The sequence below is a fragment of the Puma concolor genome, chromosome D1, assembly GCF_028749965.1.
Source record: "Puma concolor isolate L17-30 chromosome D1, mPumCon1.1.hap2, whole genome shotgun sequence".
In the NCBI taxonomy this organism is placed as follows: domain Eukaryota; kingdom Metazoa; phylum Chordata; class Mammalia; order Carnivora; family Felidae; genus Puma; species Puma concolor.
The window spans coordinates 43,232,693-43,251,931 of NC_141676.1; the positions used below are offsets into that span (position 1 = coordinate 43,232,693).

At 33.6% G+C, this 19,239-nt stretch overlaps 1 protein-coding gene across 30 annotated transcripts in view; it reads left to right on the forward strand.

Annotated features, from left to right (window-relative positions):
- Positions 1-19,239, forward strand: part of SOX6 (SRY-box transcription factor 6) — a 717,975-nt gene that overhangs the window by 289,837 nt on the left and 408,899 nt on the right. For 2 of the 30 annotated variants that reach the window (XM_086677882.1, XM_086677897.1), the window contains exon 1: positions 4,130-4,258. The exons of the other annotated variants lie outside the window; for them this stretch is intronic. The gene's annotated coding sequence lies outside the window, so the exon portion shown is untranslated. Of the gene's footprint in view, positions 1-4,129; positions 4,259-19,239 lie in introns of those variants that run through there. 30 annotated transcript variants of the gene reach the window in all.

Consider the following 19,239-nt stretch of genomic DNA (forward strand, 5'->3'; position numbering starts at 1 on the left):
TTGAATGACTAATAGCTAGTATGATAGTAAGTGGGAGAGAAAAAAATTCAAAATTTTAATTAAATGATGTTCTACATACTTTTCTCCTTTGGACTCATTTCAGTCACATGCTAAAGCAGTTGCCTGAGATTTCCACAGCATTAGTTAATTCAAAGGAGCAGAAAATGAATCAGTACCAGAAACTTATTTATTATGCCCTTCTTTCCTTTAAGCACCATGATAAAGTCAGTATCTCTTGTGATCACAGGAGTTTGCATTTCTAAGACTTGGGTGTATCCAATTTAAAAGTTGATTAACATATATCCAAACATAATAATAAAGTTATTTGTTTTATTTTTCTTTACCTTTCTGTTTACTGAAAGTAACCAGTGATGGAAATATTTAATATTATATTTACTTGTATATTTAAGTGATAGAAATAAGACATGAAAATACTGACACTACTGAGAGAAAGCTTTTTTGTGTGTTTTCAAACAAAACAATTTACACGTATGATTTAGACCTACCCTCCTTTATTACAAAATATGAATGCCTCTTGTATTAATAGTGTCCATTGCCTATAGCCCACCGAAAATTGGAGTCCAAGAAATGAAATAGTCACAGCTGAATCAGATCAAGCACCAATTAGATCTGGAGATACCAAGTTTTAGGTGAAATTATGGAAAGAGTTAACTGAATATTAATTGGAAGTGGGGAAGCACATAATGAAATCCCAGTCCTGATTTTGCTATAGATTAACTGTGCAACTGTGTTTCATTTAGTCCATCTCAGATCTGTATTAGCACTCTACTATTATTGAGTTATTACTGCTGCTAATAAGACCAATACAAGTAATTGAGAGTTTCCAGTGTCCCAGTGCTTTGGTCCTATTTCTTCTACTTTTCTCTTTCTAAAGCTCTAGTTAGGGGAAAAAACAGTAAAGTGATATATATTTCTGGAGAAGAAGCACTTTTTCTACATAAAACAGTCCTCCAAAATCTGCTATACAGCTTTCTGGCATGTTTTCTGCTAGTTGTATGTGGTGTTCAGTGGGACAGTTCCAAAGAGATATACACTGTAGATCAGAAAGAAAAAATTTGCCATAGGTTCATTCTGATAATTTAATTTGCTTTTTGTGCTGCTTGCGACCTTTTCTTTCTTTCTTTTCAGCTATGCAGAGTCCGTGACTACTAGTAATAGCTAAATTTGCCCAGAGGATTCTAATTTCTATTTCAGAAGGTAAAAAAGTGCATTTCACTTTTGAGTATGCTTCTTGAAAATTTTCCCCTTTATCAGTTTATTTTGTTCTTTTCCTAGAGTTGTTTAAACATTTTTTTAACCTAAAAATGAGGGTGTGTCAGAATTGTTGCAAGCAACGATAGAGGTAATCATGTGTGGTTCTTGTTATAAGCTTTGTGTTGATATTGACTGCTATTTAAAATAGTACCTCTAAGATGAATCTTTTAGCATTTTTCTTTTTCAAGTGAGCTTATTCTCAACATTTAATCATTTTTCACACCAGTCATATTCTTGTAATACCGTTAATGTCCTAGGATCAATGTAAGGTATTTGAACAAGGGGCTCAATATAGTATGAGTTATTTCCTCTATTACACATTCGTATATTTCTTAGATTTCTAAAGACTGTCTCTTTAAGCAACCAACATTAATTTTACAATTTACTTGTATGTTCTGATTTCCTAAATAGTTTATTGTTTAGAAAATATAGAAACATTAATGAAGAATATGTTTAAAATCACCATTACCAGAGATAGAGCGCCTGTAAAATTTTGGTATAATGTATATATAGTTGAGGTTATATCATATCTAGTTTTGAGTTATAATTTTTAAGTTGAATTTCTTAACAGCTTGTTTGATGGCTCAGAGTTATCATTATGAACATCTGATTCCTGAGCTACTCCTTGAGTTGAGGGTTTGTTAAGGCTACTTATCTCTATATTGAGTGGCCCCTAAAATGCTGTACTTCTTTGAGTTCTTGTGTCTGCATTTTGGGTTTCCTGCCTTTGACTTTGTTTCCAGACTGTAAGTTGTCATTTCTCTGTAATTGACGTATTTGCCTCCAGTAATACTACCTCTCCTTCTATACTCCTACAAGCTGCTATTTCTATTCAGCTCTGGGCTGATAAGAAGAGAGAGAAAATTAACATTTTATAGAGTTATTTTTTGTTATACAGCACTTCGTGCAGATGCTTTCACATGAATTATTGCTATTTATCACAAGTTTTTACATTATTCTTGGTTTGGGGCACCTGGGTGGCTCAGTAGGTTCAGTGTTCGACTCTTGATTTTGATTTGATCTCATGGTTTGTGAGATCAAGCCTGGTGCCGGGCTCTGTGCTGACAATGAGGAGCCTGCTTGGGATTCTCTCTCTCTCTCTCTCTCTCTCTCTCTCTCAAGCTCTCAAAATAAATAAATAAGCATTAAAAATTGTTATTGGTTCAATGTTTATTTATATAACAAAGAGTCATTTATTGAGCACTTACTACCTGCCAGACTCTGCGCTAAGAACTTTATATATACCATGTCAGTTGAGTTTATTCCTGCAGTATTCCAGAGAGGTGGACTATTTTACAGAAAAAATACCTAGTGTCAGAGAAGTTGAGTAACTTGCCCAAGATCATACTACTAGTAAGTAGTAGAGTCAGGATTTGAAGACGTGCCCCTGAAATAATTAAAAGCGGTATAATTATGTCTGAAGTAAGACTCAATAGATTCTGAGCTCAGGCTCCTTTAAATAAGTAAATAAGCTGTAGTGTATTACCTTGAGACATCTGTTTTGGGTTTTGCTTAGTTTATAATTCTCCTCATTGCTCTATAATAGGGATGTTGCTGTACAAGGGATCTATTGAGCAATGTAGTGATTCAAGTGTGGAAAAGTGTCTAAGCAATTCAATATTCAAGCCAAATTAATCCTAACAGAACGAAGTTAACAAATATCTACCAAGGAAGGGACAATTCTTATGATTGTTAAATAAGGCTGTTTTTCATAATTCATAGAATCAAGAGTGTATTCTTTGCTAGATTTCCTCTATCAAAAGTACTGATTTATGAAATTACATAAGAGTTAATTTAGCAATTAGCCAAAACACCATTGTATTGATTGTCCATATCTATACTTCTTGGGGAAATAGGTTTTAATCTCAATGTGTGTGTATGTGTGTGTGTGTGTGTGTGTGTGTGTGTGTGTGTATATGTGTGTATATATATATATGTGTGTATATATATATATATATATATATATATATATATATATATATATATTTAAATTACACATGAACTGAAGGGGTAATTTCAAGAAGCAGAAAACCTCAATTAGAACTTTTAATGGTAGTTAAGAGGTTAAGTGGTGGTTAATAACTTGGTCTTTAAAGTTTATCTGCCTAGTATAATCTTGCACAAGTTAATTTCTCTGTGCCTAGTTTCTCATATGTAAATTGGGGATAGTGATAATAATCCATAATAATACTCATATTTGGGTTGTTTATTTTAGGACTAAATAGGTTAATATATGTCAAGCAATTAGAATCATGCTTATTGCATAAGTACTTTACAAGTGTTAGCTATTGTTACTTTAATTTAAATTTTTAACCATTTTCCAAATCTTAGAGTTCTGTAAAAACTGCTAATAATCTTAAGTCTTTGCCTATCAAAATGTTTTATTTTTCACTTTACAAATAACCTAATAATGTTTTCTATCATTCCCTTTCTCCTTCCTTAAGACTTTCCCTGAACTTGATAATGACCTTCTGATGAACTCTGTAACTTCATTTTAGATCCATTTTTTGGACCTAAGCATCAAAACATCTAAAGTTGCTGTATTTTATTTAGAATGGATACAAACTTCATGTGAGGTATCCAATATAGCATCTCTTTACCTTCAGAAAATTTTACTCCAAGTTGTGAAGTTTTCTCTGCTTTGAAAATATGATACATTGGGCAAATAGGGTAACATTGCAGTTCAGCTGCCGACTTGAGGGTTGAATGTGCGTTAGTATCCAATAACGAGAGGACTCCTTGTTTATTTGCTATTTTATTAAAAAAAAAAGTTGCAAATGGCGATTTACTCTTCTACCCAACCCACCCACCCCTGCTACGGTGTGCATGTGCATGAGAAAGATAAAAGCCATGTTTTCTTCGTGGAAGGGTGTGGAGGTAGAGGATGATTTCAAATTAGAAATAATGACAGTAATTGAGGCTTCCAATGAAGATACTGTGGCCACCAAAGGACAGAGGGGAGACACTAACTTCTGAAGCTGAGGTATTTGATTAAACATGTAGATTGTTCTTTATGTGTTTAGGTGCCAAGTATGTTGTTATTTAAGAGCTGAAGACTGTGTTTGAGAAAGGTGTTTATTGGATGGCTTAATGATGGTTTGGAGGGAAGCAGCCCTGAAATATCTAGAAAACCTGCAATAAGTAAAAAATAACATTTTGATAGGCAAAGACTTTTGCTTTTCTTTTATAATAATTAACTGTGAGACTTAGCTTATTGTAATGGTCATTTATTATTTTGGATAATTAACACTGGCTTAGAGAAAAAAATACCAGACTTTGATTAGAATGCCTAATGCTTTTCTTATTACCTTAAAAAATTTTGTTCTGTTTTGTTTTAAAAAACAGCTTACAACTTTGTTATCCTCAGGTGATTTTATTTCTCAATATTTATTTTGAAAAGTCTGGCATTGTGCCTGTGTGTGCCTCTGTGTGTGTTTGTATGTATGTGTGTATTTGGATTGGAGGAGGAGATGAGAGAAGGTGAAATTTGAAGGGAATGGAAAGTCAGTGAAAGTTAGTGTAAAGGATTGGAGATCTTTGTACTCAAAAATAAAACATTTAAAGCATCTTTTCTCTCTTAGAGGGAAAAATGAAACTGACCATATTATGCATATTTCCATGAAGAATGTGTATAAATCTCATATGCAAAATTATAAGAAGAAGCAAACTATCTAAGAGAGGGAAGAAAACATATATGACTTAAAAAATTGTAGCAGAGGTAAAGAGAGACTTTTTTTGAATATATTTTTAAACACAGTGTCCAATTTGGATAAAGTGTTAACAGAGCAGGCCAGCCCATTTATAGATTACAACACTTTAATTTTCTCAATGTTACAAAGTGTTGATTTTGATAAAGAATTTGTTGATGCTATATCAGCTTTTCCATGTGGGGAAGTGCTACTGGTTGATTAGTTAGACTTGAGGCTCAGCCAAAATTCAGAAGTTTGGTCCCCAGTTTTTCTGGCCTTCTGAATAAGAAAAAAGCTACTAAGTTTTCCTGAGCCTTGATTCCCTATGAAGGAAATTCTTCATTATTAAGGATGTCAGTTCTTTTCTCTTCATCTTCTTCCTTTCTTTCTTTAAAAAAAATTATCTTTTTGTCTCTTGTTATTACCATCTTCATCTATCTTTAATTAGGTAGATGCTAATTTTGGAGGGTCTCCAGGGTTTATATTAGCTTAGTCATATGAAAATTTTTTACATTTGTATCAACCTTTTTTTTTTTTTTACTGTAATTTTCAAGCCAAAGACTCAATTTTTTTTTTTTTAAACTAGAAGTTTAAAGCTGAGGAGTCTAAACCTTGGTGAAACTAATTGAGTTGCTCAAGATCACACAGTCAAAAATCCAAGTATTCAGGAATCTGGGCAAGGACGTTTGTTAATACCACACTGTCAAATAATTGACCCTTATGCTTTTTTTTTTTTTTTTGTCTTGCCTTATTGATGACCAGTGTCTGCATATTTGTTTTTAACATTCTGCTTAACCATTTGCAATTATCTTATTTTACTATGTCTACCTATCTATCAGTAGGTGGACACATATCAAGGAGATTTGCCTGATTGCTTTGTAGGGCTCATTTGCAGCTCAATATAGTACATTTACGAGATTTTATAATTTGAAGTAAAATTTCTGATTGCATAAAATATCCTAATATATTTATGAGATTTGCTTTTAGTAGAAAAACTGTCATATCTTTTTGTGTCTGTTTTGACAATAAGAAGGCAGTATGTTATTTTTCGCTTTTCCAGAAATTATAGGCCCATTAAACAATTAGAATGGGGAAAAGGGTAAAATATAGTCTTCCTGACTGCTTTTTTTTTTTTTTTTCTGATTAAAAAACCTAACAGTGGTTATTGGAGAAAATTTGGAAAATATACAAAGAAAATTCCATAATGACATCTAGAGATATCTCAAAATGCTTAAGCTGATTATATCCTTGAAATTTATTTACTTAGACACACACATATGTATATATTTAAATGGTATCATATTGCACATGCTGTTTTGGAAGATGCTTTTTATTTTTTTTTTTATTTTTATTTATTTTTTTTTTAAATTTTTTTTTTCAACATTTATTTATTTTTGGGACAGAGAGAGACAGAGCATGAACGGGGGAGGGGCAGAGAGAGAGGGAGACACAGAATCGGAAACAGGCTCCAGGCTCTGAGCCATCAGCCCAGAGCCTGATGCGGGGCTCGAACTCACAGACCGCGAGATCGTGACCTGGCTGAAGTCGGACGCTTAACCGACTGCGCCACCCAGGCGCCCCTGGAAGATGCTTTTTAAAAGTTAATGTTTCGTGGTCATTTTTCTCATGTCATTAAATATTCTTCTCCTACATCTTTTTTTTTAAATAAACTTTATTATTTACTTCAAAAATAACAGATATCACATATATGAAATTTAGGAAGCACATACAAAAATAAAGAAAAAGAAGAAAAACTGCATTCCTAGTGTCTAGATATAATCATTATAAATATCAAGTTGTATATATATCCAGTATTAAAATTGTATGTCTTTTTCTTTTTCTGTTTATATCTATATCCCCATTTAAGACAAAAGTAGAATCATATGGTAACAATTACTTTATGATCTGCTTTTTTATTTAACAGTATATCATATCACTTACAGTTTCCCATGGTACACTATTCTTTTACATCATCATTTTTAATGGTTGAATACTATTCTATTTGTGGGCATTTCAAAATTTAGTTGATCATCTCTAGTTAAGGTTTGTGATTTTTCTACTATTATTAAGAACACTGCAGTAACCTCCTTTGTAGCTTAATCTTTGCACACATATCTGATGATTTCTTTAGTTCAAATTCTTAGAAATGAATGTGAATTGGGGGTAATCACTTTTTAAAAGCATTTAATCCATATTGCCAGAATAACCTCCAGAATATATGAACCAGTTTACTCTTACAAGCAGTGTCTGAGAATACTTATTTTGTCACATTCATGCTTATGCATAGTATTGTTATCATTTTCAACCATTGCCAATATGACAGAAAATGGCAGTTTATTTTTAGTATAATTTATATTTCTTTGATTAGTAGTGAAATGGAATATTTTTTCATTTGTTTTTTGTTCATTTGCATTTCTGTTTTTTCTTTCTTCTCTTCCCTTCCCTTCCTTTCTTTTCCTTTCCTTCCTTTTTTCTCTTTCTTTTCCTCCTTCCTTCCTCCTTCCAAACTTCCTTCCCTTCTTCCTTCCCTCCTTCCTCCCATCCTTTTCTCCTTCCTTCCCCCCCCCCCGCCTTTTTTTCTTTCTTAATAAATTTCTTGTTCATATCCTTTGAGAAGTAGCATAGATTTTGGAGTCTGACTGTTGGTGACACAGTTTGAATCTTGGCTCTACCTTCACTACTTATCAGTTCTGTAACCTTGGGTGTTTACTTAATCTCTCAATGTGTGTTTTCTTATCTGTAAAAGTTTCCTGTATGTCGTAGGGTTGTGCAAGGCTCAAGTGAATGATATATATAAAATATTTATAACTGTCCAGCACAAAGTAATGCACGTTATTCTAATGGGAAGTTAATTTTTATTCATTTGTAAGAGGTTTTTATATTCTAAAAATATTAACCCTTTTTGTATATGATGTAGTTATTTTTCCAATCTTTTCATTTTGTCTTCAATTAAAATTTTTAGAAAATCAAGTTTCTCATAAAATCTAAAGTTTTATTTTTCTCCTTTTGAATTTCTTCTTCTGGTATCATTTTTAGACATGTTTTTCCCACTCAACATTATGTAAATATTTACATATATTTTGTTATGGCATTATCATAGTATTTATTTTTTATACTTTTAGTTTTTTAATTCACCTGGAACTTATTTTGTTGTGTGATATGCAATTAGGATGTAAAGAACCAATTGTCCCAACAATATGAGTCATATAATCCATCTTTAAAACACTACAATTATTGGGGCACCTGGGTGGCTCAGTTGGTTGAGCGGCTGACTTCTGCTCAGGTCATGATCTCGCAGTCTGTGAGTTTGAGCCCTGCATCGGGCTGTGTGCTGGCAGCTCAGAGCCTGGAGCCTGCTTTGGATTCTGTGTCTCCCTCTCTCTCTGCCTCTCTCCCACTCATCTCTCTCTTGCTATCAAAAATAAATAAACATTAAAAAAAACCCCACTACCATTATCACAGACTAAATTCCTAGAGATATTTGGGTCTGTTTTTCAATTTCTTTTGCTAATAATAAACCTGGTCATTCATTTGGCACACTTTTAATTAGTGAGGTTTTATAGATGTATAATATATTAATGATATTTATATTATATAATCTCTCTAAAAGTAATATATTTTATCATATATTAAGTGTATAATATATTTATTTGTATATTATATATTTATATTATATAATAGTTGTATATCATATATAAATATAAAATATATGCATTATATTTTTATAATTTACATGTAAGTTTATATCTTTATAAATTTATTTTAAAATTTAAATTTTATTTAAAATTATTAAAATTTATTTTAAATTTATATATATTTATATTTCTATAATGTATAATATTGTATTTAATTTTTTATAATTTATATGCAAGTTTATGTCTATAAATTTATAAATTTATCTTAAAATTAAAATTTTATTTAAATTTATATTTATATATAAATTTATATTTATTTATAAATTTATAAATTTTTTAAAATTAAAATTTTGTTTTAAAATTATATATAAATTTATACTTATATATAATATATCATAAATATATAAATATATTATAAAATATGTGAAAAATATAAATATATTTATATATTTACTTATATATGATATATTTATATATAACATTTATATATACATATAATAACATATAAATATGTATTTATATAATTATATATTTATATAATAAAGAGAATATAGTAATAACATAGAAATATGTTTAAAATAATATATATTAAAGTATTAATTAATAATAATATATAGTTAACTTACTTTTTCAAATTATCTTGGTTATTCTCAAGTATTTGTTTTCCCATATAAACTTTAGAATAATTTTATCATTACTTCCCCCCCCACCCCCCCCGCAAAAAGCTCTGCTTGTGGTTTTTATAGAAGTATACTAAACTTGGGATCATATGATTTTTTAAACTGATGCATCGTATTTTAGTTTAAGGTTACATTTTTAATTTAACTAATCCACCATGCTTAGCACATACACTCAATGTAAATTCTTTTTTTTTAATTTTACATATTATTATTTTTTATTTGAGAGAGAGAGAGAGTGGAGGAGAGGGGCATAGGGAGAAGGGTAGAGGGAGAAAGAGAGAGAATCTTAAGCAGGTTCCATGCTCAGAGCAGAGTCCATGGCAGGGCTCAATCCCATGACCTGAGTGGAAATCAAGAATCACTGACTGAGCCACCCAGGCATCCCTACAAATTCTTGAATAAATGTCAAATGTGTTAATAATAACTGTTGGAAATTTAGGTGTTCTTTCATAAGCAATACTTCAATGGACATTGAATATATAAATCTTGGACTACTACCATGATTGCTTCTGTGGAATCAATTCCTAGACATTAAAATCTAGTTCAATGGGTTTTTTTTTTTTTTAATGATTTTGATATATTGCCAAGTTGCCTTCTAGAAAGGATGCACCAATTTACTCCCTTACAGTTTGAAACCATCCTGTCATGATCAGCTTCTTATTTGTCTTCCCATTGAAGTGCACTACCAATATCTAATGAGTTTATATTTCATGGTAAAAGAAATATTTTTACTTTTTATTTTTTATTTAAAAAAAATTTTTTTTTCAACGTTTATTTATTTTTGGGACAGAGAGAGACAGAGCATGAACGGGGGAGGGGCAGAGAGAGAGGGAGACACAGAATCAGAAACAGGCTCCAGGCTCTGAGCCATCAGCCCAGAGCCCAACGTGGGGCTCGAACTCACGGACCGCAAGATTGTGACCTGGCTGAAGTCGGACGCCTAACCGACTGCGCCACCCAGGAGCCCCTATTTTTACTTTTTAAATGCTTGTCACATTAACTTGCTGAATTTCTAGTAAAATACATATTTCCTCCACTATAAGATATTAAAACAACTGATGTAGATATAAATCCACAAGCTTGGGCAGAGTCACATGTGCAGGGAACCAGATAATAACAACCACAATAATAATATACCAGTAAATATTATTTTAGGTTAATGTCTTCACATGTTTTTCCTTACCCTAAATTGTTTTTCGTCTTTATACTGTGAAATTACTTCTATTTCTGATAAAAACAAACGCTGGTTACTTAGAGTATCTATCTGATTTTAGCTCTTTTAAGAGTGACAAGATGTTTTCACTTTTACCTAGCATGAACAACCTCACTCTTTCTATGATCTACTGGCTTTAAGTTGCAATTTTTGTTGGAGGAAAAAGTTCACACTTATTTTGATTTGTCCTTGCATACCTGGAACTGAGATTTGAACAAGAAAATAAACTAATGTTACAGTTTTGAGTAGTTGGATGGAAAGAAGCTAATAAACGAAGGGCGTTAAGTAGTCTGGTTCCTTTAGTTTTTGTTGATCTATTTATTCACTTTTCATTCTTCCTTTTTATCTTTCTTGATGTAGTATACATACTATATAAAAAGAGAATAAGCCTCAATCATGATGCTATAGTTATTGCTACTGTATTTTAAAAAGTAAAAGCCTATTTTCCTTAAAACAAATACCAACCTCTTTGATATCTGTGCAATTAACAATTTGACTTTTTTTTTGTATAAAAGGGTTTTTTGTAGATTGTTTTAAGAGTTTTTAGTTTGCTGAAGAATAGTACCCCTTAATATTTCTTTTTTTTGACTTCTTTTTCTTCTTCCTAACATCTCTCCATCTTACTCTTCCCCCTCCTGTTTCCCTCCCCCTCCCTTCGTCTTCTCCTTCTCATTCCTTTTCTTTTTCTTTCTGCGTAGGTTTAGTGGGTGTTCAAGAAATAAAACTGGCAGGTCTGGAGTCTGAAATGTTCTATCAGTAGTACAGTAGGTTTTCCCCATTTCCAGTAGTTGCCTGGGAGATGTAAGTTACTCTATGATGGGCCTATAGAATATAGTGACAGGTTTCAATGATGACCATGAAGAACTCTTCTCTCATTTTTTTTTTTTTTTCGTTTTCTTCCTTATAGAGGTCATGTGAAACTCTTACCTTTAGCAAGAGTGCTTTGACTTAAAAATCCAATTTCTAGGATGCCTGGGTGGCTCAGTCGATTAAATGTCTGACTCTTGGATTCGGCTCAGACCATGATCTTACGGTTTTATGGGTTCGAGCCCCACATTGGTTGCTGAGCTGACAGTGTGGCTGCTTGGGATTCTCTATCTCCCTCTCTCTATGCCCCTCCCCCACTCACGCTGTCTCTGTGTTTCTCAAACACAAAATAAATAAACTTTAAAAATTAAAAAAAAAATAAAATTTCCTCATGTTTCCCATTTTCCCAGTACCCATCTTTTGAAATGAAGTTTTAGCCCTTAAAAGACAAGAATATAGAGGTAGTAGGTGAAGGATTCCACTTATAATTATAGCTAACTCTCTATCAAACACGCATGGATTATGTCTTGAGCATTAAGTACAACAATTTTCTAATCCTGGGATGACTTTCCTCTGGTAGCCAGCTTGCCTCTCTCTTCCTATCCCCACTCCCATCTCTACTCTCACTCACCCCTTGCCAGTTATTTGGAATTCTAGTTTATTTTAATATTGACCTCAAATCAATCTAATTCAGAAGATATAGATCCAACAGGAAAAAAAAATCACATTATGTATGCTAGGACTATACATAAATGACTTGAGAGCAACCAATTGTTTTTTTTTTTTTAAATCTTGTTTGCATTCAGTCTGCAATTGCCTCCATTACTATAATCATATCATTCAAGGAATGCAACTTTTAGTGAAAGTAGTATGCTACTATAGATTTTTAGTGAGTTCTTTTGGACCAGAACCATTTATTCTGTCTTTCCTGTATAATGTTCATTGCTTTGTTGTTTAGAGATCTGAATTCCAGTCCCAAATCATCTTTGGAGTTTGGAGGATTGGGTTCCAGGGTCAGCTCTCTTGGCTTCTAGTTAGTAACTAGGTACTTGTTCGAGCAAGTTGTTTAAGCTCTGTAGGCCTCATCTTCTTTCATTTGTAACACTGTGGTTCAGTGATGCAAAGTATCTAATCTTAGCTAGAGCGATTAGCTTTGGTAAGTAAAAGATGTCATTACCCTGTTTTATAGTGTATAGAGCTTCTGTGTGAATGAGTAGGCTGAAAAAAGTAATTGGTATGGACTAGTAAAGTTTGAAAGACTTTAAGAAGTGTTAATAATACTGAGCTTTTGAGATTTCTTTTTTACGTAAGTTGATGAAATTGTATCTGTTTTCTCATATAAGACCTAACGGCAGTAATCATTTTTTGGTTAGATGACGTTTTATTTTCAAGTTCCATTCTTGACAGTAGCTAATAGGCACAGTGTAGCATTAAGTTTCACTAACATACTTTCATCCTGTGATTTTTGACCATGGTTGTCCCCTTTTCCTGAACAATGATACAAAACAGAAAAGCTTGAATAGTTACAGAAATCAAGAGAGTGGGGAGAAGTGTAGAAAATGAGAGAAAGGTGGGGGAGGGGCGGGAGAGGGAGAAAAAGAGAATTAACATGAAATAAATGACAATGGATCTGGTTGTCCCTTTTTAGGTAATTGTCTGGTCCTCAAGAACAATCTTACTACTATTTCTTAGATTTTGCATGGGATAAAGCATTGTCCAAGAACAAAGTCTGCAGCATAAAATGAGTTTGTTGGGGTGCTTGGGTGGCTCAGTTGGTTAAGCATCTGACTTCGGCTCAGTTCGTGATCTCACAGTCCGTGAGTTTGAGCCCCGCATCAGGCTCTGTGCTGACAGCTCAGAGCCTGGAGCCTGTTTCAGATTCTCTGTCTCCCTCTCTCTCTGACCCTCCCCCATTCATGCTCTGTCTCTCTCTGTCTCAAAAATAAACGTTAAAAGAAAAAAATTAAAAAAAAAATAAAATGAGTTTGTGACAGGGACAGGCATAATTCATTTGCATATCAGTTTGGTTTTGTTTTCTGCATTACAAAAAACAAAACAAAACAAAAATTCCCAAACAAAACCCAGCCCCTCATCACTTGTTTTTTTCTATTTTAATTTAATATATTTCAGTCATATTTAGGCACATGTTTAAGCAGGGGTTGGGAAATAAGTCTCTTAAAGTGCTAGATACGAGAAAATGACAAAGACATTAATACTAAATTATAATTTTCTTAAAAAAATGCAATGCACATGCAATATTTGAAATGCCATTTGTATTGCTGAAAAAGTTAATTTTTAGAATTCGTATAAGATGCATCACCATTATTCTACCTGAATAACCACTAAGAATGCAGAGGGGTTGGAATAAAAAACCACAAACCTATGAATTGGTGATAGTATGCCTCAGAGTACTTATGTGTTACAGTTAGTAGAGATTCTAAAGAACTGAAAAAAAAAAAAAAAGAACCACTGAATTTCTGGCAATGTAAATTTCTGAATTAGTTTTGCAGATTTTCTGATTTTTTTTTTTTTTTGGTAGACTTTTGATAGGACTTTCCATGTTTTATATGAGGTAGTTCCCAGATGTGTGCATACACAGTTCAGGATATTCTGAATGATGAAGAGGCATTGTCTTAATCCATTTGGATTGGTATAATAAAATGCCACAGACAGGGCAGTTTATAAATAATAAAAAATTATTTCTCACAGTTGAGGATAGAAGTCTTATATCAGTATGCCAGTATGGGTTTGGTGAGGGCTCTCTTCTGGGTCATAGACTTCTTGTATGATAGAAGGTACTAGGGAGCTCTGTGGGATCTTTCCTAAAAGCACTAATCACCTTCACGGAGGCTTTATTCTCATGACCTAATCACCCCCCAGTGGCCCTATCTACTGATACCTTCACCTTTGAGGGTTAGGATTTCAACATATGAATTTTAGGGGAGACACAAGCATTCAGACCATAGCAGACATATTAGGGAACTCAGAGAAAGAAAGATTTTGCCTTATGATAGAGGTAATCATGGTATAGTGTAATAATGTGAGATGATACCATTTTTTTCCTATCTAGAACTTTAACAGACTTTAATCCCATGATCTGCTTTATTTAATATACCAAGGGCTTAGAGGCTGTATTAGTAAAGATAAGTGAATTTTTTTTCTCTTTCTTATTTTTCATGAATATTTAATAATGTACAGGATATATGATATACATATATTTATTCAACTTATTTGTTATTTGCTTTCATTTCTGAAGATTACAGAGTTGAATACACGTAAACCATAAAACAATAAACTATTACAATAAAAATTGGGTAATGCCTGGGTATAATTGGACCTCTGGAAATTATAGAAACCAGTTAAATTCTGTTGTGATGCCACATCATTTACTCGCAAGATCCATTATTTCCAGAGCTGTCGGGACATATGTAAACAAGAACTAATAGAATAGGAGGCTAAGTTTATTTGGTAGTGAAAGAGTAACCCAAAGAAGGAAGTTTGACCCAAAAGAAAAGGACACAGTATGAAAAGAGGAGTGAATTAAAGGAGGAGAGTTTCAAAGAGTGGTACAGAAATTGAAGAGCCCATTAGACTTGGATTGACCAGTGGCACATCTCTGTTTTGGGCATGTGTCTAGAATTTATTCTTTTTTACATTTTGTAGAAATGCAGAATTGCACATTGTGACCTGTCCTTTGTGGTTGTCATTCTTTTTTTTTTTTAATGTTCACTTATTTATTTTGAGAGAGGGAGAGAGAGAAAGAGAAGGAAAGAGAGAGAAAAAGAGTGAGAGAGCATGCATGTATGAGCAGGGGAAGGGCAGAGAGAGAGCTAGGGAGAGGGAGAATCCCAAGGAGGCTCCACACTGGCAGCACAGAGCCTGAATCAAGGCTTGATCCCATTAAATGAGCTGAAATCAAGAGTCAGATGCTTAAGTGACTGAGCCACTGCAGTGCCCCTGTGGTTGTCATTCTACCTCAATGATAAAAACATGTTAGGGACATAACACTCAGATAGTTTGTGTCATAACTACAGTTTGATGATGTAATTATATTTCTTTTTGTGCCCTGGTGCTCATAGAGGCACATATGTACATACTAGCACAGTACTGTGAATAATATTCTGCATAATGCCATTTCCTCCCATTGTTCTTGATAAATAAATCTACATACTATGACATTACATTTGTAAAGAGTTAAAAAGTGATTGTGTCATATGACCATGGCAAGTTCTGAATGTAGCTCACATTAAATAATGTGGGCTTTTATAGCATCAGAAAAAAAAAGTAATGAAATGTCATCAAAGTGATGTGTAGGAGTTTATATTTATGAGCATATTTATATATATGAATCTTAACTTTTTTTTATTATTATTAAGGATCTTTCCATTCCAGTTATTCCAGCCAGGAGTCTAGCCCATGATGTCAAATTACTAATTCTATACTAGTGTTGCCTGTTAACATTTCAAAGATGGTTAATGATTATTTTATTCTTCTATTACTTTGCTTTTATTTTAATTTTTCTATAATTCTCCTTATGTGAAAGTCTTCTAGCTTCTTGTGACCAGTGGTTAACTGCACACTTCATTTGGAGTCAGTTATTATTGCCTTCACCCAGCTGGGTTTATCTTTGAGTGATCTTTTGAAGAAGTACCCTTTCCCACAAAGTCCCACTCTTAGCTTTCAACCTAAGTCTTTGTTAGTGCTCTGTTCTTTCTTGTGACTCCCACAGCTTTGATTGGTCAGCTCCTCAATTTAAAGCCTGCCATCTGTCTCTGTTTTCCCTTTCTTTCACCCTCTTTTTCCATGCTGTTAACTTATCATTATTTCTTTTTCCCCCAGCTTTATTGAGATATAATTGACATACAGCACTGTATGAGGTGTACAACATTATAATCTGACTTTCTTATATTGTGAATAAACAGTAAGTTTAGTTAGCATCCATCATATCATTATTTCTTTTCTGCTAGAAAATCTGTGCATATCTATTGTGCATCTAAATGGGTGCTTGGGTGGTTCAGTTGGTTAAGTGTCTGACTCTTGATTTTGCCTCAGATCATGATCTTGCAGTTGTGAGATTGAGCCCTACATCAGGCTCCACGCTGAGCTAAAGTGTGACTTTTGCTAAAAAGTCTTCAGTATACTTTAGTATCACATGTTTAGTGTGATCAGATGAAGAGTCAGAACTAATGAACTTGCTTTTCTTTCCCTGTGTTACTTTATCTTGGTCATCTTGACTAACTTGGCTTTTGTAACCTATATTTTTAGAAGATTTAATTGTATATGTATATGTGTGTGTGTGTGTGTGTGTGTGTGTGTGTGTGTGTGTATGTGTATGTGTATACATATAACCAGTCATTGAATTAATATGTTCAGTAGTATGTCAGATATAAAAAAAGTATAAAATATGATCCTTGTTTTGAGTAAACTTGCAATATAAACAAACTCAGGCAGTAAAAAAATGTTGAATTTTAGAGTATTTACCTCTCTTTCAACAAATATTAGATGTCTTATATAATGATAGCTAACATGTGCTGAGTATTATTTATGGGCCAGGCACTGTCCTGAAGTGCTTCAAATGCATTACATAATTTAATCCTTTCCCTAATTTTTTATGAGCTAGGTATTATTATTTTTATTGTTAATATTTTATGAAAATAAGGCACAGAGGTCAAGTAACTTGGCCAGGGTCACAGAGTTAGTAGATGCTGAAGTGATAATGTAAGCCAGGAAAAATGACTGTTAAACACTGTGTTAGGGGGCACTGGTATATTATGTGGTAGGATTATAAATACATTTTGAGATTTTGATGGAAAAGAATAATCTTGTTATAGTACTTACTACTATAGCATTGGAATTTGTAATATAGTTTTATTCTTCAGAATATAGTCCAGGTCATATATACATATACATATATATGTCACACTGTATTTTTTTTTAATTTTTTTTTCAACGTTTTTTATTTATTTTTGGGACAGAGAGAGACAGAGCATGAACGGGGGAGGGGCAGAGAGAGAGGGAGACACAGAATCGGAAACAGGCTCCAGGCTCTGAGCCATCAGCCCAGAGCCTGACACGGGGCTCGAACTCATGGACCGCGAGATCGTGACCTGGCTGAAGTCGGACGCTTAACCGACTGCGCCACCCAGGCGCCCCAGTCACACTGTATTTTTATGCATGTTTGTATTTGTTCATTTTCTGGTGCTTTGGAGTTTGGAGTTTCATTCAACAAATGTTTACTGAGCACTTATTATGTGCCAGGTACATTTGGACATTGAAGATTCATCAATGAACAAAACAGAAATTCCTGCCAAAATAGAAATTCAAGGAGCTTACATTCTAGTTTAGGGAGAAAGGCAATATTAAGAAAGTAAATTATTGGGGTGCCTGGGTGGCGCAGTCGGTTAAGCGTCCGACTTCAGCCAGGTCACGATCTCGCGGTCCGGGAGTTCGAGCCCCGTGTCAGGCTCTGGGCTGATGGCTCAGAGCCTGGAGCCTGTTTCCGATTCTGTGTCTCCCTCTCTCTCTGCCCCTCCCCCGTTCATGCTCTGTCTCTCTCTGTCCCAAAAATAAATAAAAAAACGTTAAAAAATTTTAAAAAAGAAAGTAAATTATTATATTGTAAGTCAGAGGATAAGTGCTATGGAGAAAAATACAGCAAAGAAAGAAAATAGGGAATGTTTAGTGTTGGATGTGTGTGCTGTCTTAAATAGGATGGTCAAGAAAGAAAATCTTTGCTCAAATACTTGAAGTAACAGCAAAGGAACCAGGCATATATGTGGAGAAGAGTGCTCCAGCCAGAGGGAGAGACCAAAGCAAAGGCACTGAGGTGGAAATGGACCAAGATGTTCAAAGAACAGGGAGGAAACCAGAATGGCTAGAAACAAATGAGGGAGAAGGAGATAATAGGAGTTGAAATCAGAGAGGTAACAGGAACCAGATCATATAGGAACTCATAGATCATTGTGAGGATTTTGGCTTTTACTCTGTGTGAGTGAGTTGAGGAACTATTGGAACATTTTGAGCAGAGGAGTGATATAATCTGACTTAGGTTTTAAAAGGATCACTTTGGTTGTTACTGGGAATATGCTATAGGGATGTAAAACAGTGGAAGCAGAATGACCACTTAAAAGATTGTTATAATAATTCAGATGAGAGTTGTTGGTGGCTTGGAGTAGCAGGGAAGGTGGTCAGAAGCAGTTGCGATCTGAATATATTCTGAATGAGAACTAGTAGGACTTTCTAACAGATTAGATTTGGAGGATGAGAGAAAGAAAGGAACTAAAGATGACTCCAGGATTCTGGCCTGAGATGGTAAAAGGCTAGAGTTGCCATTAAGTCAGATGGGAAAGCCTTTGGAAGGAACAGGTTTTAACAAATACCAGGAGCTCAGTTTGGGATGTGTTAAATTTGAGATGCATGCTAGATATTCAAATAGAGATGTAGAATAGGCAGGAGAGAGGAGTGAGATAAGAATTTACTACTTTATAAGAGTGTATAAATATGAGCATAGTACTTAAAGTTCTAAATCTGTTATTTGTTCTATTTGAAACACCCCTTTTTAAGCATTCTTTGGTTAAGATAGTGTGGACTGGGTGATGTATGGAATTATTGTACACCTGCAACTAATGTAACACTGTATATTAACTATACTAGAATTAAAAAAAAAACTAAAAACAGATGAGCTAGTGGCTCAATCTAAGGTCTAGACACTAATAAAGGTAATCTTACACTTGAAAAAAGATAGTTTGGAAAAAAATCTGTATCATGTTTAATTCTGAATGATGAAAACATAAATGTATCCTGTTGTCAATCTTTTGGTCAGTCTGAAGTGTTACACTGTACCAAGTACAGTCACATCTAATCAAGAGAACAAAACTATTAAAAACAATTCAAATAGATGGGATTTAATTGAGGGAATTTGTTACACTGGAGTTGGAAGA